The following is a 25,509-nucleotide window of genomic DNA, read 5'->3' on the forward strand; positions in this document are numbered from 1 at the left end:
CGCAAAGTGAGGGGACAAGGGAGCGGAGATTGGTCGGAGAATCGGCACAGCGGGTGCGGTATTACATTCCATCTATCGCACCGTTGTGACGAAAAGAGAGCTGAGCCAGAAGGCAAAGCTCTCGATCTACCGGTCAGTTTTCATTCCTACCCTCACCTATGGTCATGAAGGCTGGGTCATGACCGAAAGAACGAGATCCAGGGTGCAAGCGGCCGAAATGGGTTTCCTCAGGAGGGTGGCTGACGTCTCCCTTAGAGATAGGGTGAGAAGCTCAGTCATCCGTGAGGAGCTCGGAGTAGAGCCGCTGCTCCTTTGCGTCGAAAGGAGCCAGTTGAGGTGGTTCGGGCATCTGGTGAGGATGCCCCCTGGGTGCCTCCCTAGGGAGGTGTTCCAGGCACGTCCAGCTGGGAGGAGGCCTCGGGGAAGACCCAGGACTAGGTGGAGGGATTATATCTCCAACCTGGCCTGGGAACGCCTCGGGATCCCCCAGTCGGAGCTGGTTAATGTTGCTCGGGAAAGGGAAGTTTGGGGTCCCCTGCTGGAGCTGCTCCCCCCGCGACCCGACACCGGATAAGCGGACGAAGATGGATGGATATTCCTCACTGCTTCCTGCTACTCCAATACTGCTTCACACCGCTGCTGCTGCTGGCAAAGCTTGCCTCCACCTCCCCAGCCTCCACCTTCCCGGTTTTGGGTGTCATCATAACTGTCTTGGATTGGGCCTACTCTTGTGTACAGGGGGGTCTCAGTAGCATGCTCCCTGTGTCATCTTAGCATGCCGCTTGGCTGATCCAGGGAGCATCATCAGAACAGAGCCTTCATCGTCAAGTATAACCGTATTTCCATTTGTTGCAATAAATGGTTAAATCTATGACGAGAGCGTTCCTGACTGAACCATGTATTATCCAGCTAATTTAAATAGCTCATGTTACTGTATTGTGTAAACCGTTATCTTCATTTAATATTATATGTGGCGTTTTCTTTTGCGGGTTGCAAATGTTCTACCAAAACAAGTTCCTCGCCATACCTTACTCCACAGCGCTGTGGAGATAGGTCTGGCAATGCGAGACTAACCAGGTATAAGAAGGCTTGAAAGGTGATTAGAGGTGTGGTTGAGGCCTTTCTTGTGCTTACAGGCAGTTCATATTTTGAATTTGTTTCGCATATGATTTGATAAATGTTTCTTGAAGACGATTGTCCTTATAAATAACAAGGCACTACTGAGGATTTAAAAGCTGGACCACTGGATGAGACTTTTGTCTGCACCACAGCTCAACGCCGTGCTGTGCATATGTAGAGTGGCAGCTTTTGAGTGTGTGAGAGCATTCAAATTGTTTAAGGCACTTAATTAAATATCCATCTGTTAATGTGTGCGACCAAAAGAGCGCTCTTTGTTGTTAATGCAATTTTATCCCCTTATTTGTAATTACTTTGTGCTTCATTAGTGCTTTGTATGCGTATACCTTGCAAGTACAAGTGAAACCTCAGTGCACAGCAACGTCTTCATCCTAATAGGTGCAAACATGCACATACAGTATACAAACACATCCATCCCAAAAGTGATTACCGAGGCTTGGGGAGGTGGAGAAAATAAGTGTCTTGTCTCTCTTCCAACTTCTTTTCCTGGCAAACAATCAATGATGGCCCAGCAACAATTGAGTTATAATCATTTAGTGTTTTCCAGCTTTGCTTTGATGCCGTCTACTTCCAGACGAGCCTTGATGGGACAGGGGGGAAACTGAATTAACTTAAGTCACAAGGGGAGAATGGCACCTGAGAGCTTTGGTTATTCAATAAATCACCTTTTATTCACTCGCTCTCTCTCCCTTGCTTTTTCCCCGGCCTTTTTTAACTCACCTTTCCATTCGTGCATTAAATGCCTGGCTTCTTGGAGACAAGGTGAACAGAGAAACACAAGCAACGCACAACATCTCTAATCTACGCGCCAGACGTCTTCACCAGCTGTGTGGCATTGTTTGCTTTTGTTGACTGTAAACTAGAACATATAGTAAAAGATACTTAAAATATCTTTAAAGGATTACATGGGTATTTTAAGCACTTTCCCTGACTAACAACAGCTTTTGCTTGCTGGATTGTTATTGCCATTGTCAAGGACATTCGGTTGAATAAATGAGTTGAATAAAGTAATTCTACTACTCCCTTCAAATAGACAAAACCATCAGCAGCTTAATTGAAAGTTAGCTTTTGATTATAACCTGAAATGTGTTTACATGCAAATTTGTTATTATTGTTTGTAGATATAATGAAGTAGAAAATGTGCCCACTTGAGATGTACTGTAAATGAATACATTATTACCAGCCACAACAGAGATGCTGGTATTGTTTTCACCTTGTGAGTCTGTGTGTGTTTGGCATCGCGGCTGGTGTGATCCTCCATCTCTAGTTTCTTTTTCTTATAACCTTTATTTTATTGCCCGTTGAGATCAAGATATCTCTTTTGTTGAGAGTCGCAGATACAAACTGCATCCAAATTAGAACAGCTAACCATGAGGAAGTCCAAAGAGGCTGCAAACTAGAAGTCATGTGGTACAAAATAAAAAATATGGAGCTGTGTGCAAACAAAAACATTGCCTAAACAACCATAGTCACTTTACTTTTCGCAATAACAACTAAAAACGTGTTAGCGTTTAGTAGTTTGTGATTACATACCTGTAATTAGTTGTGTTATAAATTCTACTCAATCATTCCATGATGCTTGTAAACATAATAGCTTGCCTTTTCAGTGTTTTTTATTGCTTTGATATGAATATGAAACCTGCAGGTTCAAATATGTAATATAAATAATTAATCCTCATTATGCACAACATTGCTGTTTGGTCTGGAGACATACTACATCAAAGGGAAACTCCACCAATTGTTGGCCCAATCCCAATGCCCCCCTAAAGGCCCTGACACACATTAGGCAGATGGCAAAGAACAGGTGGCGATGAAGCCTGACTGTGGCGTCGCCTCACGTCGCCTGTGTATTGGCAAAAAAGTTGCACTTGAACGCACCGCAAAGACTACAGTTGACAGGCAACTAGCATGTACATTCTGCGCCAGCGTGAAAGGAAATCACTCTCCATGCCATCAGGCGCCGGTAATCCATTCATCATTCAAAAAGAAAAAACGGATATACAATCCGTTGCTGTTATACAACAAAACAAATCAGCGTTTGCCTGATTAATCAGCGGCAGCACAGAGCCTCTGGTCCCTCTGCTTCACTCCCCACTGGGACGACAGCTGACACCGGGAGATGGCTAACAAGATTGTCCATTTCCCAGGCTCTCATCCATTTTCTCAGCAAAGAAGTCAGCTCTACACTGTATTGGATTGATCAGATGAGATGTAGATTAAAAATGAGAAGAGCCTTCTGTGTGTGCCCTCTCTACTTTAGTTGTTTGCTTGTTTTCCTAACTACCATTTTTCTTCTCGTGCACTAATTTGATTAAGCTGAATAGTCAATAAGATGGATTCCACTCACCAACGTCTCCAACGCCGATTCCAAAAAGAAGCTGATGAGGCTCACTGATGACCTACAATCTCCTTGGTGTGTCAGCACTTTAGGGCCTTAAACCCTGAACCCTCACAGACTTAGAGAGCCCCTATTATTCTCCTTTTCAGCGTCATATTTGTACTCTTGGGGTCTACTGGAACAGGTTTACATGCTTTCATGTTCAAAAAACATATTATGTTTCTCATACTGCCCATTGCTGCTAGCCTGACAAGCCAGACCCACATTAAGATGTTGGGTCTGGGAACTCACCATTGACGGAGCTCAATCCGAGGGGCGGATTAAATGGTTGTCTTTCAAATTCCCTCTGCACGCAATAGGATAGCGCTACAACCAGGCAGAGCAACGAAGAAGGTAACGAAGCAGCAGCCATAAGCCCGCCCACCGACTCTATACACGATGTGATTGGCCTGACCAGAGTTTGGTTTTTCCAGCTTGCAAGCCAACAGAGAGTGCCTAGACCCCCCTGGCTGCAAAATAAATTTGCTGCCACTAGGGTGCATCTAGATTTCTAGGCTACATTGCTGCAGCTCATCTGCCTGAAGTGCTCTGCCTGAAGTGCTCTGCCTAAGCTCTTGGCCCGCCTTCCTGGAAGCGAAATTACGAATCCTACTATGGCCACGCCAAGACTCGCCCTACGAAGCAGCTCGATTGGTTGCGGTTTGGCATTTGACCTTGAATGGTTAAGGTTAGGATAGGTGATTGGTCAAGGGATAGGACCTGAACTAATGGGGTTACGTTACCTTGCGTAAGCATGGACGCCTGGCCAATAAATGCTATTGAAGGACGGGTCTTTGTGTGGCCTTAGTGGGATTCGTAATATCGCTTCCTGGAAAGCCCAGTCTGCTCTGATTGGTCAGCTGGCCCACTCTGATGTGATAGGTCAACCAAATTCAAACAAGCCGCCGGCCTGTGCTTGCTCAGGCAGCACCAATGGGCAGCACATGTGAAAAACTGGGCTGGCAATTAATGACATCACTAATTGTGGAATTTCAAACAGGAATGTGGGAGAGGCGTTTTTAGGCAGTTGAGAAAAAGTGCTGTCTGTGGGAGAGAAAGCTCTATTTGGAGTGAAATGGAGTTTTTTTATACTTTATACATCTATTACATACACAAAAAACTATATACCACACTAAAAGACAGGAAAAATCCAAAAAAGCATAATAGGGGCTCTTTAACGTCACCTGGTAAGTGGTTGAGTGTGAAAGGCTGCAAGGGCTCAAAATAGTATAAATAGGAATGGGACAGCACTTTGCTGCAACATATCGTTACCTTGACAACGCCAAAACATTTTACAGACTGCCTGTCTTCCAGGCTCCTGCCTCACAGAGTGGCACGAGATGTAATTGTCAAATTATGAATTTACTTATTTTTGTCAAAACATCACAATTCGTGTTAGTGGTTTATTCGTTGTTAATGTAGTGTTTCTGTGTACATTTAATATGGCCGGCTGAACACCCATGTCATGGAATATGGTCATGTTTACTGTTTTCTTTTTTTTTTAAATGCTTTCGGGGTTCCGGAACCCCATGTTTTAACTTCACAACGCTATGAATTGTGGGTAAATCCGTCAGGCACACAGTCTGCAGAAATGCAGCCTTTTAAGGAAAGTGTGCATAAAGGGCTCAAAATGTCTGCAAGAGAACCCTTGAGCACATTCCAATTTGACAGTGGGACAGCCCTAAGATCTTGTAGACTTTACAGGAACAGACCTCAGAGTCTATTAGTGTGGACATTGGGATTGAGCCTTACACATGAGCTCAGTTGACTTCTCACCAGAAGTACTAGTTAGTCTGTGAAAACAGGTGTTTAACGGCTTCTGGCGCAGGGTTAGCCGCTCTTGGAATGATCTTGAGACTTAACAGGAAGCCTGTGCTATATACTGGGCGTGTGGAGTTTCAAAGACATGGCCATTTGTTAGGCAGGGTTTGAGGAATTGCATTATGGGATATGTACTGTAGAACCCAGTGTTTTGGAGCTTCACATATACCAGTGACAAAAAATGTACTGCTTAGATTTTTATTTTTATTTCAAAAGTATGTCTCTTGCAAGTCAGCCAACTTTACTGAAGTGCAATAATAAAACACTAAAGTAGCCCTTTTTTTTTTTTTTAGAATACATATTCAGGTTTTTGTCCAGTGTCTGATGTTGCCTAAGCTACGTCCATGCAACATGTTCTTTAATTATAATTTGGTTGTAAAGGTGAGCAGTGGTGTGTCTTGCCTCAGTTCACTTTAGGTCCCTACAAAGTCAAAGAGATTACTGAGACTGTCTGTGACCGTACAGTCTGTGTGTGCATGCGTATGTTTGTACGAGTGTGTACAGTGTGTGTTCCTGTGTGTATGGGCCACTGCGTCCAGCTCCTACTTGCTCAAGCTCCAGTCTGTGGAGGTAATGAAGATCAATGAGAGGAATGGTGGAGGCCGGCTGAGATCCAGGTACTGTCTCCCTGTTTCAGGCCAAAGCTCTATCGATCCCCCTGGCTCCACTCTGCCAGCATCTGATAAAGGGCTTCTGTACACACACACACACACACCACACACACACACAAAGACACTTACACGTATAGAACGCACACACTCACACAAAGTCACTCATGTGCACTGCCAAAGAAACACACTAAGTTGCTGGGCTTAGTCTCTAATGCTTGGGAAGGAGTTAAGCCTCCATCACCCCTTTACAGTTTTCTGCACTCAAACACCTAAAGGAAAATGTAGACCTCACATTTCATCATTGTCAAATAATGCTAGCTGAGTATAGCTATTTTTCACACTGCAAATTGCCTTGTGGTGGTGCTGCTGCTACTTTCAAGTACATTTTGTAAGCTCTTACTTCAGAATGCAGATGATGGAAATACAAGTAAATCATGCATTCAAGTGCTGTTTTCGTTGGCAATAACGAGAGAATGGATCCTGCAATAATAGCAGTCAATTTTTAATGGCTGTTATATTACTTTAGAGATCAGTGGCGCCTGCAGCAGTCTATCTCGAAGAAACACTTTCACACTGTTACGTGTGTACTAATATTTAGTTGGTAAATTACTTTAAAAGATTGTTGTTGGGCGCCCAGATAGCTCAGTTGGTAGAGCAGGTGCCCATATATAGAGGTTTACTCATCGACGCAAAGGCCAGGGGTTCGATTCCGACCTGTGGTCCTTTGCTGCATGTCATTCAGGGGGAATGACATGGAGCAAAGGACCACAGGTTGGAAAGACTTGAAAGAGGAGAGACAAGAGGGTCTCTCCTCTTTCAAAATAAATGCCCCAAAAAATTATCTTAACAAAATAAAAATAATAAGAAGATTGTTGTTGACCATGTAGCTTTTCTGGCTAATATTGGAGCTACTTGACCCTTATATACAACATAGAAGTAGTATGTGTGCACATGTTCTTACTTTAAATGATATCGTTTTAAGAGCTACTACATGGCCTTTATAATAGCTATATAATGATATTCAAATGGAACAAAATGTGTAGTCCCTGAATGAAAGGATGCCCTCATTGTAATCTCTGTCTTCAGATGTCGGGGAAAGATTTTAATAACTTTAACAGCAGTGCCGAGTTCCAACTCAAAATCCTCAAATGCTTCACATCATCCCCAAACGCCTTTTGAAATTTGCCCAAGATCTATCTCAATATGTTCTAAAAGGTGCTAATTGTCTTGGCTCCAGAGCTCTATTTTCAAGCGAAATAGTTCAGAAGAGATTAGATAAGTGTACTTTCCAGACAAATAGCTCTTTTTCCCGCTTTATAGTGTTTCGAGCAATTAAAACAGTCTGTGAATGCCAGGGCCTGGCTTGGTACAGCTATTTCATTTAAATGAGCGAGCCAGAGAAGCTTTTCCCTTAAAAAGGGTGGTGGCTGGTCCTGGGCCAGTTTTGCATGTCCCCCTCTGATGAGAAAGGTAAGGCCATGCAGGAGACTAAGCTGTACCCATATCTGAGCCAAATGGTAATGTCTGAGCAGAAATTTGCTACAGATTCGCAATAAGTATGACATGGCTGTTAATGCTCTGCAAACTGCACAAACCGCTTTATGATGCCAAACATGCGTTGGGTTAATTGACCTAATTAGCATAGTTATGAGAAAATAAAGCAGGCTACATTTTCAACATGGTGGTGTGCTACTTCTTATTCACATCTCTTTTTGGTAATGTGTTTATATGTGTGTGTGTGTGTGTGTGTCTGTGTGTGTGTGTGTGTGTGTGTGTGTGTGTGTGCGCGCAAGACAGACAGAAAGAAAGAGAGATATACAAAAAGTTCAATCAAGCAGGCATTAGCTGTGGGCAAATGTTAGCCTAAGCCACCCTGTGTTTGCATCTCCCTTTGCCACAGTCTATTTCTCTGTCACAGTAGACATTTCACTTTTCTGCCTTCTCTTTGTGAGCGCATAAGTCAAGAAACTTGAAGACTCGTGGGCATCTCCTGGCTCGAAGCAATGAGCAGAGGCATCCTGTCCTTTTTCCCCCCATCCCTCCATCTTTTTGCTCTCTCCTGACGATCTCTCCATCTTATCATCCCTGCTTCCAAGTCTCCTCGGGCGAAGCTTAGGGAGGCAGTGCTCTCGGATGGATGGATGACGGGATGGTGGGTGGACGGACAAGAAACACTTGTCACCCATTAAGACAGGCGAGGATCACATTATATGATCCGCGTGGCGTTTTTCCTGAGGGTGCCTGATATGCCCATCACACAGCTCAATCCACTTAGTGATGATGAGGGGACACTAGTCACATTCAAGGGGGAAACTAATGTGCATGCTGCGGATGTGTAAGCACATTCAATTGTTTAAATGCATGCATGCACACTCACATGCTACTTCTCTCCTGCTTTTCAAGGTTATGAACAATGCAATTAAGTTAACCCTTAGAATGTAAATGCCAAACAACAAAAATGCAGCAGCAAGCATGTCAGCGCTGTAGAGCAGTCCCTTTACTGGCCCCAATAGACTTTATCTGCTCAGCTACACATTGAAATTTAACACACTTCTGTTGCATTATCATAAAGCACACATTTACACACACAGACATAGGCCCTGGTGCCATACACTACCTCTCAGCGCAGTGATGGTGTTATGCATTTTTATGTTGGGCCGAGGCCCTTCTCTAAACAGGGGTGTCACAGGTGCAAGGTTTGGTAACCTTGTGCTTTATTGTCTCGGGGCTGGAAAATGGGTTTTATTCCAGGGTGAAGATGAGATAAGGCTCTGTCAGGAATACTGGCCTCTCTGCCTCTTACCCTCACTGCTGGAGGCTTATTGAAAGCAGGGAGGACTAACATTCCATCTCTCCCTCGCTTGGTCTAGTATAGATTTTCCCTGCTGCTACTTTCATTACATTTGGCGCATTCTTTTCTGCTTTGACTTTCATGTTCTCTAACTCTTCCCTCGCACCCTCAATTTCACCCATCTTCATTATGCTGTCATTAAACCAGTTCTGATTTCATTGCAATCATTTATCATTCTGTTGCATGGATTCATTATCGGAATCTTTTTATTGCTTTTTTTTCCCTCCGCTTCTGTCTTTTTCTCAGTCTGACCCTGCAGTGAGACAACCCCAGTGGATAGAGATAATACTGTACTGTGCGTGTATGTGTGTGTCTGCTTGTGTGGGTGAGAGAAAGACAAAAAGATACAGATAGAAAGCTAGACTGTGCATATTTCTCACATTCCAGACATTCGTCCTCTACTCTTTCCCACTCGCATACAGTGGTACTCTGACCACTACTTTTTTGAGGCCACGTCCCGTAGGGTCACATCTGGTGACAGCCCTTCCTCCCCATAAATTGCCGCTGCTGGATAAATATGTGTGCAGCTGTGCTGCCACTTTACCTCTAAGTGCCCCCTGTTGCCCAGGATTGTGTGGCTATAAATTCTTCCGGGCTGAGAGGCAAGAGGCTGAACTGACTGTGTGATGCTTCTCTATGCTATAACAAATACTCTGTTACATTCAGTGGGGAAAGAAGTTTTGAAATTATTTGTTTTCATAATATTGTAATGAAAAAAAAAAAAAATCTATCCAAAATAAGTCCTGCATTCAAATTTTGACTCTAAGGCCTTTCACACCAATGGCACATAGACTGTATAAGAGAAGTTGACACACCATGACGTTACCCATTAGTTTGTGGACTACTTGGTTTTTTTGAAGCCAGAAGTGACAATATTCGGACGAAAAGGAGGAGCAAAGTTGTCAGCTAATGCTAGCACCAGCTAGCTAGCTAGCTTGGTTAGCATGGTGAATTCGTAATTCGCGTTAACTGTAATATAAATTGGGATGCTAATTTTGGCTAAAACAGGCTTTAAACAAAATGTTCTTGCCAGAAAAAATGCATAGCTTAGAGTGTCTTTAAGTACATTTTTAGGTGAGCAAAATGTTACAATTAATTTTCATGAACTGAGAACACACTGTAAAAGGGTCAAGGTTCTAAGATGAAAACACGGACAACACCCAAAAACAAGTTCACGGCTATTTAAATGTACACAGTAAATGTACACTGTGCAATGGATAACCATCGCAAAGCCTCTATCCTGAGGATGAGAACGTAGCCAAGCTCTAAAGCATACCCTGTATTATCATCTATTTTACTCTAAATGGGACCATCATTTACATGCAGTATTAAAGAAGACTTGAAACTAGCGATGGAGCATATAAACATAATAGGAACATGTTTACTGAGGTAATAGCCTGAAGTGAGAAGTATAAAATCTAAATTCTTTTTGCCACCAGTGGAGGTACCCTCTGCTGGCCATGAGTAAGAATGCAGGTGTAAGGGACTTCCACATTGGCTTCACTTTTCTGACCCAGAGGCTACGTCCACTTCTTCTACACCATCCATGGTTTTACATAAAGCTTAATGGTGTGTCTGCATAGCTCTGCCCAACTTCAACCTGAGCAAATATCTTATCCACCAGAAGCCACCTATGCATTTTGATGTTGCTGTGCTGGTCCAGGTGAAAGCTCTTTTACTACTATTTACACTCACTCGCCAGTTTATACACCTTGTTAAAACAAATGTAGTCTAATTCAAAAGTCCTGCAACAGTCAACCCACTTGCGTGACCAAATTAGAATTGTAAGAGAAAGTATATATACTGTAAGTATAGCAATACAAACACCAACACCTACAAGCTATAAAGAGATTTTGTTGTGTGTGTTGCTGCTAGTCACATGACATACTCCACTCCCTGCAACATAAATCAATGCACCTTTTCCATTAAGGTGGACTATTTAAGGTGTTAGAGCTCCACCCCCTCTCCTTTCCCAAGCACCTGTGCTGCTGCTGCACTGCTAATTAGCTAACTAGCTAACTTTGCTGTACTACTGTTGGTTCTCATATAGCATTTCACAAGCAAGCTAGCCCACTAACCCTAAGGAATTGGTGGAGAAACAACTGTATTAAAATTATTAGTCTTAACCTAGAACCTCAGCCTGTAAGTGGAGTTTTCCTGTCCTGCTTAGCTTTCATCAGCTTGGGACACCATTGGCTCTTTTTAAATGGAAACCTTTCTGCTGACCTGCTGGGGAACACAGCTTCACTTCACCAAAGTAAGTGTTTGCTGTTGTATGTGTTAATGTATTGACTCTGTTCAGTTGGTGCTTGTGTGTTTGACAATATGCTACAGGGTTGCTGAAGCTGCTGGTTGTTTGTTTTGCTGTCCCAGGTCTTCAATGGGGTCTTCTACCTGCTAGCTTTTGCTGTCATGTTGCTTGCTGCTGTCTGCCTGTGTGAATTCTTACTGTGGCTGAGATTATTCTTGTTTGGAACATACAATGTGCTTTAATGTTTTTAATTAATGTAGAAGTGCAATGAATATCCATTGAGAATTAATGACTACATATTTCCAATATGGAGGATATATTTATTCATAATTCAAATTGAAAGTCCATATTTCCTCCATATATTCCAAATGGTGTTAGGTTGTTTAGGGGTGAGCTTCATAAAACTATGGCTTCGGGGTTGTAACCGTTATCTTGTGCACAGCTTATTCCCCGTCACGTTAGTCTAGAACTTCTCAGTTAATTTTCAATTTCCAAGGGGCGTTATCAACGGCACAACCAAAATGCCTCTGGACGAATAGACCCAGCAATAGCAACGAAACGTGACCTACAACCAATCGGAGCAACGAAACGACTCTGAGCTCTGAGCGACACATGCATGTTAGGGTGGTGCTTGCATTCTCTTAAAGGGATATTTCACCTTTGGAAAGATGAATATATCTTTAATTCATCATTGGGTCACTTATGTAGTAGAAATGTGATTTATTTTTATTTTTATTTTTTTTTGTTAAGAAATTTGTGGCTTCTAGGCCGAGAATAGCCTGAAAATGTGTTTTTGGCTCATGTGGATGAAAGACACCAAATCCCAGAATGCACTTGCTTCGCTGCTTTAGCGTCTACTCCCAAGCCACGCCTACCGTTTACAGACAGACAGTGAGACAGTCAACTCAAGTGTGTTTTATTGTCATTTCAACCATATACACGAAACAACGTTTCACCGTGGCTCAAGTGGTTACACAATTAACATATATAAAAACGACATTATATAAAAACGACATACGAAACAGGCTACATTTAGTGCACACACATTATATGCTCCATAAGCATAAGCGCTTGGTGGGCTGTAAACACTGAGTATAAACACAGCCATAAATTTGCGTGGAATGTACAATGGTCGGCATTTAACAGTCACAAACTCCACCAGCAGTTAGCAGTTAATTGGATACAAGCACCCAATTTCTGCACCAGGCAGTCCATGTTAACACAGCCCACCTTGACTAGTCTTACCCGGTGACAGAGCAGCAGACCTGGTAGCTGGATAGTCCGGTACACTGTTGTTCAGCAATGTTTCCACAACAACAACAAAAACACAGCAGTCTCTGAACTCGCGTTGGGAGTTTGGTTGAAGTTGGATGTAGTCCAGTTTGTTGTCTAATGAGCGGACACTTGCAAGCAGGATTGATGGAACAGGTGGCCGACTAGCGTTAGCTTTCCACTGGCACACTCGTTCAACGTTCCCCGCTGATGATGTCCCTTTACCGGCCAGAGGCATCGACCAACACCACTGGTCTCCATAGCAAGCTTGCGTAGTGTGTCGAGTATTCAGTCTGTAATAAAGTGTCGTGTATATTCTCCGATCTGTACCAATGTATCCCCATGGTACACGTCTGCGGTAGTTTGAATGCACATAATTGTTGTTCTAAAATTTCCTATTTTTCCATTGTTTATTTGTAAAGAAACACGACAATGTATGAAAGGCTCCATTACCTTGTATCTCACGTTACGGCTCTGTAGCAGACTTTTTTGTAGAAATAGGATAACCATTGTGTCATAACCACGCGACTTACTGTCGCATAGTAGAGAAATTACCGTATAGTACAGGAGAAGCTTGCATGCAGTTTCGTCTGACATTAGCCGTTTAAGTTTAATTACTAATGTTAACTAGCATTTTAGTTAGCAATAATTAGCCTGTGCCTATGTTATCTCCTTACGCTCTCCGTCTCTGCAAGATTGGGAATGATTGAGATTCATCTTGGCACAGCTACCAGAAGACTTGCAACTTTCAGACAGGTTGCTCACGTCACATCTACGTCGTCAAGCTCAGTTGGAGGCAAGGGGGTAAGCTTCGTTTCAGAACTCGAGCCATCTATGGCGCCATTTTGTTGCTACCTGGCCATCACCTCCTGTTAGCATTCCGCTGACCGCCATTTTTTTTTTTACGTCACTTGACTACGAATAACTTTACATCTGAAGCGTTTAAATACTATATTTGTCCATTGTTTATTTCTAAAGAAACACGACAATGTTTAAAAGGCTCCATTACCTTGTACCTCACGTTATGGCTCCGTAGCAGACGTTTTTGTAAAAATAGGCTAACGATTGTGTCATAACCAAGTGACTTACTCTCGCAGGCAGTTTCGACTTACGTTAGCTGTTTAGGTTTAATTACTAATGTTAACTAGCATGTTAGTTAGCAATAATTAGCCTGTGCTTATGTTATCTCCTTACATATACCTACACTCTCCGTCTCTGTAAGATTGGGAGTGATTGAGATTTCTCTTAGCACTGGACTTACAACTTTCAAACACGTTGCTCACGTCACATTTACGTTGTCTCTGTCAGTTGGAGGCTGCGCAGTAAAGCTGGCCATCACCGGAAAAGTGCTTCTAATAGCCTTCACTGGTCTCCGTCCAGAGCAACGGGGTCTATTGGTCCATTTTATATATGTCAATGGTTGGAGGCTGCGCAGTAACGCTCAGCCATCACCGGAAAAAGTGCTTCTGATAGACTTCACTGGTCTCCGTGTAAATCTATGGCGTCACATTGTCCATTTATTTTACTCTCTATGGTGCTTGGTCTGTTTTGAAGCAGGGAAATAAAATGGCTGCCTGGTCACAAACTTTCTCACATTACAGCTAAACTACAATAAAATGTGTTTCTGAAAACATTTGAGATGAGATATAGGCAATACAGTAACAGCATGTTGATTCACATTTGAATAGCAGTGCCTAATTTGACAGTTTCATCGGAGTTATGTTCGGGTTCAGGCTGGCTGGAAATCTGTCTGAATGTGAGTGGGGCCCGACATAGCTAACTGCTAGAGCAAAAAAACATGAGCTTGCAGATGGGCGATATGGCCTAAAATCCATATTGCGATATACATTGCAGCCTCTTGCGATAACGTTATATATTGCGATATATAAATTATAATAGAACCATTTCAGACCAGGTTACATAGACCCTAAGGAAAACCAAACTGCTAAATGTATTTTTTTTTTTAAAAGAGAAAGAAACATAGTATGTAGTTTTGAGAACATTTATTGTTCAAAACTGTAATTGTACAACATAATGTTGCAGATAAATAAAATTCAAGTACAATAGTTGCAGAGACTTTGACAAAGAAAAAGCTTACAGTATTGGGTGTCTTCTGTTTAGTGCAAACCATTCTAAAAGACACTACACTGAGTAAGTTTAAGTCCTTGGTTTTTAAATGCCACCAAAGATGCAGAGAACAGGAAAAACTGGTGTCTGTTTAGTTAAGGAACAGACACTGTACTGAAAATACTTTCAGTATTAGGCAATGATGCACAGATACTTTAAATAAAAACATATTTCAAACAAAGTTTCTTGCCTGCAGCCTAATGTAACGCATTTGCACACACACACACACACACACACACACACACACACACACACACACACACACACACACCACACACACACACACACACACACACACACAAGTCGGGACTTTTCCCGGTGGGCCGGTCTGATAATAGTTAAACATTGCAAGTTGTTAGCAACACCATTCGGCGGCCTGGCACCGCTGACTGCTGGTCAAACTCACTTATATACTATCTATGGTCAAACTTTACAGCCTCTGCTCAACCCGTACGGCAGGGGCCGTAAACGTCAAGGTACATGTCCCACTCCGCCGCTGCACACACGCACACACGGCTGTTTGTTCAGCGGGGAAGTACAACGTCTGCAAACACCGGCTGCCAAGATTCCAATCGTCCGTTATATAGTGAATTGTCAGGCTGGTAAAAGGCTCCATGGTACGACTCGACCACAGCTCCGTTGTAGCGGCTTAAATCCAAACCAAGTCCAAATAATGGATGTTGCACCGGTCTTTTTCACCAGCTCCTTGTTTTGCTTTTAGTCATGTTTACTCAAGATGACGATGACGCGTTGCAGCCGGTTGCAGCCATAGACAGTATGGTCAAAGCCGGTCTACGGAAAGCCATTCCACTCCCTATTCAGCCCCATTGTACCGGATTTTGGTTGCAGTTCCACCAGAGTTCCACTGGGGGTGATCGCGGTCCATTGCAAAATGAATGGGACTCTATGGAGCTAGACGGCTAAATTTGTCTCTTTCGCCTGATTGTCGTTGAGAAACCTCAGATTTGATTGTAGTTTTTGCAAATTCAACATGGGTTATAGGTCGAAAGTTGAATGAACGAGTACTTATGTCCTTTAGTTTTCTTACAGGGTGAGTCATTGTAGCCCATAACACGCTAGCATTCTGCTAATGAATGCTGATTGGTCAGTGAAGGAGTGATTACGATCGGAGATCCCGCTTGACGGCATCCGAAGCAGAGCCTGAATATCAGAGTGAATATTTCGGCGTGGTCTTTAAAACATCAGCAAACCTCTTTCTAGCACATGTATTAACAGGGAGAGCCGAACCTGTTAGCTGTGTTGTCGATGCCTCGAGAGAACAAAGGAAGCGACTCAGAGCTTGCCGTAAAGCAGTATCTCTGGCCGTATATGTGTATGACGTCATTGACATTTTAAAAGGCTTTTTGGAACAAAAAAGTGACTTTAAAAAAATCTAACACACAACAGTGTGTATTTTTTTAGCCTCCCCTTTCGAATGCAACATTCAAATTACTAGACAAAAAATGATATCCTGAGAAAAGTGGGTTTTGAGGGGTATAGCTCCATAGAGCCCCATTCATTCTGCACTGGCCTGTGAGCGCCCCCTATATGGAACTCTGGTGGAACTGCAACCATTTCAGAAGCAGTTCAGAAGTAACGAGGGAGTGGAACTTCTTCCTATATTCGAAATTCTTTGGTATGGTTGCAGCTCGTGGCTCTAAACTTCGCGGGTAGATTGCGTCATCAACATGAATTATCGCGATAGTGCAATATAATTAAAATCTCTATCGTTGGCCAATTTTGGATCGTTTATATTGCATATCGTCTATATCGCCCATCCCTATAAAGCAGTAGAGCAAGACTTCAACTCTAAGCATTGGGCTTATATGACAGCTTTCTTTACTATGTAGCCTACTATTTTTCCCCCCTTTTTCTATGTAAGTCTATGTTAAGCTAACTGGTTTCTGGCTTAAGCTTCATATTTACCGTAAACATCAGAGTGATATCCAGCTTTGTATTCTAACTCTCGGTAAGAAAGCGATCAAGCATATATCCCAAAATTTCTGACTGTCACAGAAAGTGTAGTATATATTTGCCTCATGTGTATTTGCTTTATATCTTGCTTTAAAGGGGTGATAGAATGATTATATAGGGTATTTTACACTGTTCCTTAAGGTCTCCTAATGGGGTATGTAACATTGGTTGGGCTGAAAATTGCCCGAATGCTATTTTATTAGGCCCTTAACTACCCTGTGAATATGGCTCTATTTGGAACAAGAGCTTTTCTTCCAAATATGGTATGCTAATGAATATTCAGAATGAGCTACGTGCTGATTGGTTTGAGCAAACTACATAGAAACACATGGGAGACTCGGCAGCAGGCCTCATATTTCAGACACTGCAAAGTTATACATTGTTTGTCGGGCTATTTCGTTATTAAATTCACTTCTGAGACTTTTCTAAGCGAGAAATCAATATAAAGCTGTGTGTCGGAGTTCAGCCGCTGGTGCTGCTTCGACCTGCCGGTTCTGCCCTCGCCGCCGACCTGCCTTCCCTCTCCAGACCCCCCCCTTCTGGGTGCTGGGGGGGGCCCAAAACAGGAGCCAAAAAACTTTTTTTTTTGACGGGCCTGCTCTTCCTGCTAGCTAAATGGCCCGTGTGTGAGAGTGAGAGCGCGGTCAGCAAGCTTGTTACACCAGCAATCTCTTACCACATGTTACACACATGTCACGCCACTCATACAACATCTAACTAAATGTCTTATAAACCTAACAACGGTGTCCGATTTCAAGTTAATGAATATTTGTGAAGACAAAGTGTTTCGTTAGCTGCGACTGTCCCTTCAATCCTAGCTACAAATCATGGATAGTTAGCTTCCTTTTCGGCGTAATTCGAGTATATTTACAGTTTGAATTTTGTCACGCCACGTATACAACATCTAACTAAATGTCTTATAAAGCTAACAACTGTGTCCGATTTCAAGTTAATGAATATTTGTGAATTTCAGAGGAATTCTAAGAGGAGGCTAGCTAGCTAGCTCTCATTGATAGAGCTACATCCAGCAGCAGGCTCTATCAATGAGACTCGCGGACAAGCAGCGTTTATTTCCCCAATCGTTTGTTTAAATAACTCAACACATTATAATTACACACATTAAAAGAGTAACTGGAAACTGTGGTAACAGATTGCTGGTGTAACAAGCTCGCTGACCGCGCTCTCACTCACACACACCGGGCATTTAGCTAGCAGGAAGAGGGGAGCTGCAGGCCCTGAAGCTCTGTCAGAGCAGCGGCGTTTAGTAGTCCATTAGCGGTGTTACCGGTGACTCTGCGCGGGTATGACGTGCTGTGGGCTGCCAGTGACGGAGCTCCAAGTACCTCACAGCAGGCCGGGGTCTGTGAAGGAAGGCAGGCAGGCCGGGCGGCGAGGCAACAACACAGGCAGCACCGGCCGCTTAATTCCGACCCACAGTCGGACAAAATTTGCAATTAGCCATCCATTTTCGTAAAACTGCCCATATTTGAGCTTTACATAGTTGATTTCTCGCATAAAAAAGTTTCAGAAGTGAATTTTGTAATGGAATAGCAGAGATCTGCGTATCCTAGATTCAGAAGACTACCTGATCTCAGGTCAGTTGTGTAGCCTATATAAATGTTGGGGCGTGACCGTTCAATTAATACACCCGTGGCCGTGACAAAGGTTCTGGATTTTGAGATGCTTACCCCAGCAACTAGCTTTGTTGAGATTCGCCCGTTTTCAGTGGCAGTTTCAAAATATGAGATTTTCATAGTAAAGGGGTGTCAATGGGATTTTGAGCTTCTATGTATGTCCTGTTTACCCACCGAACTGTCGTTATTCAACTATGACAGGGTAAAATCGGTTTTGCATTCTATCACCCCTTTAATAACGGAAACAATCGTGTTGGGAGTAATTTTTAGATCATCTTAAATTATTATAACTGCTCATATTGACTGAGACTTTGCAAGCTTTAGCTCGGTTTGTGTTGAAGGAACACAGCTCTCTTCCTGCTGTGTGCCATGAAGCAAAATCCTTTTATGAACTCAAGTAATCTGTTTTCTTGAGAAACCTGACCTGCTGGCGCACAATGTAAAATACAGTGTAGGCTAGAGGTTGACAGTAAGTAATTAGTGTGTATTCATGTCATATGCCTGATTCAGACATGCACTGGTAACACATTCTCCTGCCAGTTAAATAAAATAACCAGTCTAGAGCTGTTAGCTTTGAGGTAACCTTCTAGGACCTCAACACGGTCTCTATTTCAGCAGCGTTATGCAAAAATGTCTAGAACATCAAAGGAGGACAATGACCCTGGACTTAATTAGTGTCTTTACCTCTCTCAAAGTACATAACTCCTATGCACCAGTTTTAGCCAAAGTCATGGCTCCCACTCCAAGCAATGCACATTGCAGCACACAACTGTGTGTGTTGTGTCTGTCTGTCTGTCTGTTTGTCTGTCTGTGAAGAGTGAGCGATGTTATCCATGAGACATATCAAAGGCTATTAAATCTTAGTTTCTTGTGTTGTGTTTGGGTTATTCTCCCCGCTTGCAGTTATCACTGGTAGCTTGGTTAAAGGGTGCATAAGTGAGTAGGGTGGTGCAATAAATCAACGCGTTTGCCGCAAACCAAACATAACCAGAACGCCAGCTTTCATCCCTTTTGTGAAACGAGAGGATGTTAATTGGTTGGACAGAGCAGCAGTTTAGCCTGTCTGTGTGATCACAGTAGAACAAAAGTCGTAAATGCCCAGAGGGAGCCGCAATGTTAAAGCCAGGCCGGTTTGTATCTGACATCAGCTGTAAGAATAGGCTACATTTTCATGTGGTGTTCCTGCTCGTTTACACATAAACACAAAACAGCAAATGACATGTGTTGAACTACTTTTGAAGACTATTAGTCTGTCTGAATAAGTCTGCCCACTTTTTTAAGGCTGTTTTTTTTTTTTTTTTTAAACCGTAACAATCTCATCTCACCCAAATTTACTGTTGCTCCAAACAAGGTCCGAGCATGAAGCACTTGACATTATCACAAGTGGATGAGTCAGCAAGATGCTGTTTCAATACTGCTCCTTCATACGCAAAAAACACCAGTGTCCTACTACTAAATATAAGTCAGGGGTCATTTTTAGATGGTGAATGGCGCACACGCAGGATGCTTGAGGTACAAGCCACTTGTCTTTGTTGTGCACAGTGGGGAGCTTGGACTGTAATTAAAGTTAATTTGACTCTGCATGTGGAGTAAAGGAGCTTTTCATCACAAAGGCAATATGCTCGCCTCTTGCCTGATTGATGTCGTAGGATAATGTGTGCCGGCGTGTATTTTGTGAGTGTGTGCGACTAATCTATTGTGCAGCTGTGAATGGCCTTCTTATTCCGCTCCTCTCCTCCATCTGCCTCGGTTGCCATGATACATCACAGATGTGCTCCCTTGTTGCTTCACCTTCCTTATCTCTTTACAGTATTTGTCAGCAAGGGACAGGCTCAATTATAGTTCTGAAAACACCGACTGCTATCTGGTAAAGGGTTATGAAAGTTTTAAGCATTGTCTGCCAGTAGCTTTTGTCCTCTTTAGCAGCATAAGAAATAATCTGTTGGGAGGATGATTGGTATTAAGATTTAAAAACGGTGCTTGAAAGATACTGCTTTTCAAAGCATACAATACTACTGCAACTGAAATCAAAGGGAGCTGAGGCAAGCATGATCCCGTTTTTAATTTGCTGCTAAGGAAGCTAGCAGACAAGTGCGACGCAAGCAGTCGTCACATTATTCAAAAATTGTTCCTCGCAGGGGTACAGTGAACTTTTGATTGGTGCATATACTGATCCTGGAACAGCGGTGTTCCACAGCACCACTTTGGTTAGTTGTGGGGAGTCGGAGCTACTGACGAAGTGAGGCGGCCGCCTGGCTCAGTGAAGCTAAGTGTCTGTGCTTGGATTCCCCCTCCTTCTGTCACTGCGCAGAGTCTCAGCTCTCTGTCTCAGCTCTCTGTCTCAGTGCTTTTCTAGGTCAGGACGATCACAGCACTGCAGCAGCAGACAGACACGACAGCGTACAGTATGATTGAACAATGAAGTGTAGATGTTTGGGCAATGCACACACACATTCATAGATTAACGAATGCACAGCAAAAAGCTTTACATGCTTTTGATGTACTATATGCAGACACACACACATTAATTTGTTGTCTTGTCCACTTTGGTTATGCCTCTGATACGGCCCTTCAACGGAGACACAGACAGCTCTATTGTGATCCTGCAATTGCAGGACCGGCATAAAGCACTATTGACTGCATTGGATGTTTTAGTCAAACTAATATGGTAGCATTTAATTAGATTTGGCTACATTTTCATGTGACAATAATGCTGCTGCCAAAACTAAGTGAAAGTTAGTTTAAGCTGATTATGATTGCATTAATTGACACATTTCTATAATCCTGTTTACATGACAATCCAGTTATTGACTCACCCGCTGAAAACGCAGCCCAAACTATCTCCCCAACATCGAACCAAGAGCAATAGTTCTCCTGTACCACATCATATCACTTAAAAAAAATTATTTTATTATATTATTTTTCATTTTTAAAATGAAACCTTTATGACAAGTTGAAAAGGAAGCTGTGAGGGGTAACAGCTACATGTGCCATGGCTTTGTTGGAAGGAAAAAGTGAGGAGAAGGTTAGTCCAGAAATTTGTATTGTGCACTGAAGCACGTCACAGGAAGCAATATGGCGGCCGGCTGGTAAAAAATGATCTTGTCTTACTATTAAACTCTCAGCTGATATGTTTCTGAAAACATTTTAGGCGAGAAATAGGCAATGCAGTAACAGCAGCTTGGTTTATATTTGATAAGCCGCTGCCTAGTTTCACAGTTTAATCTGATTCAGTCTGGTTCGAGAGAGAGAGGGGCAGCTCTCTCTCTTGATCCGCTTCTATACTCTTTGTGTCCGTAAGCGGAAGTACCATCTGTAGGTCAAGCAATTTGCGCTTGGAGATGAGCACAGAGATCTGGGTGCTAACAAGATAGTGGGAAGTTTACCATAGTTCTTTTACACCTACTACCAACATTGTTATGATACAAAGCTGGTTGAAAATTGCCAAAGTATCCCTTTAACTTGCAGTTTAAGTTGCATTGTTGTGCTAACCATCACACTGCCATGAAATTACAGCTTAGAGACGGTGTAAGAAAGATGGACAGAAAATATTATTTAGGGAACATTCAGAGAAGTACCTTGTTTTGAGTAGGCATAGATTTTTTAGAAAAAGAACATGCATTATCCCAAATTAGTAGCAAGGTGGTCAAAGAGCTCCTCCTCCAAATGGGCTTGTCAGCCACATAGACAGTGTCAGGCACAAATTAACAATCAGTTCTTGAGACACTAATTGAACATTCTCTGCAAACAAGTTAAATTATAAGGTTAACATTTCCATTAATGTTTTTTGTTCTTTTTCTAAAAAAAAACTATCCACCTCCTATCCAAAATTGCCTTTCCTTGAGTGGCCATTGAGACTCCCTCACAAGAAAATAGCTTTTGACAAAGCAGCAGGATTGAATAGGAGAGAGGATAGAGCCTCAGTGAACCCTCACTGATAAGTTGCCATGTCAGTCTTGGCACTGTGCAGAAGAACATTTTGAACCAGCTAGGTGGTGTGCATTACAAATGGAGAGGAGTGTGATATCACCAAGAGATGAGCAGCCCTCAGATGAGACAACACAGTTTGCCATTGAGAGATAAACAGGAGAGAAAGAATGGACGGGGGGGGGAGCTAAACAAACAAACCAAAAACGCACAATAATGAGCATTCCCCTGACTGGTTTGATTGCATAACTCATCAGCTTTCACCACTGTCTTTTTAGCAGCCTCCCAGGAGTACCTGCTGTGCAAAGTTTGCAAGCAGAAGTTTAGCGGTTCTGTGGGCGGTTTCCTCAATACTGGAGCTTGGAGGGAGAAAAATAGAGCTTGCAGATTATTATCCAACACATGCTCATACCTAAAGGGCAGAATAGGTCAATTGTCAGCGACTCCCAAAACGACATGACTGCCGCACAGTGGTCATTTTTAAATGTGACCATGACATATAACTGCCGTGGAAATTTTAATTGTGACATTACATAACGGGCACAGTCTTAAACACCTAGTTAGCATTGCGAAATGGAACTAGTTAAGTTTAGGCAGCAAACACACTTAGTTAGTAGAACATCAGGGATTGGCTTGAAATGAGTCATGTAAAACATAACATGACGTCATTTTGTCACAGAACAAGATCCGTAAAAGTCGGTTAATTTCAAAAAGTGAGAGTGAGACTCATGGTTTTCACACAGAACACGAACCCTGGTCTCCTGAGTAAAAGTCCTGTGTTTGCTTGAAACATCCACCACCCCAACCTGCCTCCTTACGCAGAATTTGGGGCCCTCATACTTTGTCACCTCGCTTCCTTGTTTCCTCTCGCGATAATGTGATAACTACTACCGCCACGAGAGGTCGCCGCCTGAGGAGAAACGTAATTATGGGTCGTTACGAGCTGCTCGCACAATTAACCCATCTGATTGTTTTCTGGGTGAGGTCGGTCTGTAATATTTGTGTTTTGAATGTGCCCCCGCAAGAGTACCATGAAGAGTTTATCAGATGGTATAATGATAAGCCATATCTGATCGCAACTGAATGAGGAAAGGTTGGGAGCGAGAACAGATACAATAAGAAACGTGCAATTTAAATGAAGGAAAAACTTTCCAGCAGTATTTTTATGTGATGGTTTATCGTTTAGTCAAGACAACACAGGCAAACTGATGCTGTCTGACTGTGAACCCCATCATGTGTGCATCACCACACTGTTGTGACATCCCAGGAAAATCCACACCTTTCAGACCTTCGCAAGGGCTCAACAAGGCTTAATCTGTCGCCGCTGACTCCACTCCAACACTAGTGTACACAGAGATTTACTGAGCTATTCATCTGTTCATTTTTATTCCTCTACCTGTCACAGAGGAGGTACATGAGGTTTCCTGTGTGTGTGTGTGTGTGTGTGTGTGTGTGGGGGGGGGTCTAGTCCCACCGTTGAAAGCCACAGAGACCTAACAATAATGTGGCAAAGTTGCTCAACATGCCGTGAAATGACTTTATTGCATTTTTACATTAAAAGCACTGATAGAATACATTTCTAATAAAAGGGACCACAGTGCCCCAGGGAGCAGGCTGGGGTCTGCCAGTCATGCGAGGTAACGTAGGAGTGTGTATTTTTCTGTGTGAAAGAAAGTGTGAATGGGAAAAAAAAAAAAGAAAGTAGGTAATCAAAATGGCATGGAAACCAAATTGAAACATGTCAATTTAGCACTGTGATGTTGTCGCACACAAACAGCCTTTTGTAATGGTGCTAATCAGTGTTAAGTTGTCGAGACAAACATGCATGTTTCCACTAAAGAACCATGTGACAAGGTGGAGATTGTGTGCATGAACAAGGTACAATGAAGCAGGCTAAGGGATAGATAGTTTGGTAAAATACAGTGGTTTGCTATTGTTGTGATTAAACCGATTAATTAAACAAGATACTTATACGAAATATTCACTCTGACATTCTGGTTCTGTTTTGGATGCCGTCAAGCGGGATCTCCGATCGTGATCGGTCCTTCACTGACCAATCAGCATTCATTAGCAGAATGCTAGCGTGTTATGGGCAACAATGAGTCAACCTGTGAGAAATCGAAAGGACATAAGTACTCGTTCATTCAACTTTCGATCTATAATCCATGTTGAACTTGCAAAAGCTACAATCAAATCTGAGATTGTTCAACGACAATCAGGCGAAAGAGACACATTTAGCCGTCTAGCTCCATAGGGTGCAATGGACCGCGATCACCCCCAGTGGAACTCTGGTGGAACTGCAACCAAATTCGATACAATGGGGCTGGATAGCGAGTGAGGCTTTCCGTAGACCAGCTTTGATAATACTCAGCCTTTTTTCATAATGATTTGTCCCCTTCTGTATTTGTGTGTTTGTGCTCAAATATTTGATTAGTGACCAATGTCCCCCAGTATTTTGGAGGACAAAACACTCAAAATGGATGATAACAACTACTTTGGCCCAGGGAACATTGCTTGATGAGAATCCTTAGTGGCTCTAGTGCACCTGATTCTACCCTCTGAGGAAGCCAGATTGATTATCAAAAAAGCTCAGACAATGAAAGCTACTTAATACTAATTAATTTCCTTTTATTTTTCCCACAGAATGCTCAAATCTGCGAATGCAATATTTGCTATTATCTAAAGAATGAAACAATTGTTGTAAATGCGTACTTAGAAAGGAGGTAGCCTTCAGTAGCCACCCATTCTTGCATAACTCAAACCTTTTTGTACTTGCTATTGATTTAAACAACATTAAGGTCAGGTCTCACTGCAAGTTTGGAGGAGTAGTCTAGAAACAGCAACCGGGCTGAAGTAACCGCTCATTTTTGTAGCTTTAATTGGTTCTCTTAGCAGTCCAGAAACGAAAATGCCAAGCACTGAGACATTTACCACAGTTAAGGTAAGGTCAATTTTGGGATAGCATCACATTGTTTTTGCTCTGAGCTGCTGTAACGGTACAGTTACCAGCTATGGTTAATGGAGTACTCTATCTAGGCCATGTGGTTTTTGCTTAAAGAGTAATGTAACCCCAGGTTGAAGGGCTGTGTTTCGCTGCCCTTTCTGGGGGAAAGATTCAAGCCTGGTTCACCTCTGACCACACCCAGCATCACAGCTGAATCCTAAAAGATTAAAGACCATTTGGTAAGTGGATTGAATAATGGGTTCATTTTTAAAATACTGTTCTGAAGACATGGCTTTGAGTACATGACTGAAGCAGCCAGTACTGTTTGTTTCTTGCGTAGGTCTTCCTCCTACACACCACCCAATTTAAGCCTCCGGAACTGTGATTTGCCTGTCCATTATGTGGCTGGACCAGTATTACGTCCAGCCTTCTCAAAGAATACTTTTGCTTGTTTGCCTTGGTTGTCTGACACATTCTGACATATCAACATTAAGAAGAATTTTGTTGAGGATAACACTTTGACTGTGCTGTCATCTGAGGAATGGGTCTTATAACAGAACCTCTCTGAACATTTGTTCTAAGG

The 25,509-nt window shown here is 42.6% G+C and overlaps 1 long non-coding RNA gene across 1 annotated transcript in view; it reads left to right on the forward strand.

Annotated features, from left to right (window-relative positions):
* Positions 1–10,764: 10,764 nt before the first annotated feature.
* LOC120571641 overlaps positions 10,765–25,509 on the forward strand; it is a 36,449-nt gene continuing 21,704 nt past the window's right edge. The window contains exon 1 of the long non-coding RNA XR_005641252.1: positions 10,765–11,054. This is a non-coding gene — a long non-coding RNA (uncharacterized LOC120571641). The remainder of the gene's footprint in view (positions 11,055–25,509) is intronic.

The sequence above is a fragment of the Perca fluviatilis genome, chromosome 13, assembly GCF_010015445.1.
Source record: "Perca fluviatilis chromosome 13, GENO_Pfluv_1.0, whole genome shotgun sequence".
In the NCBI taxonomy this organism is placed as follows: domain Eukaryota; kingdom Metazoa; phylum Chordata; class Actinopteri; order Perciformes; family Percidae; genus Perca; species Perca fluviatilis.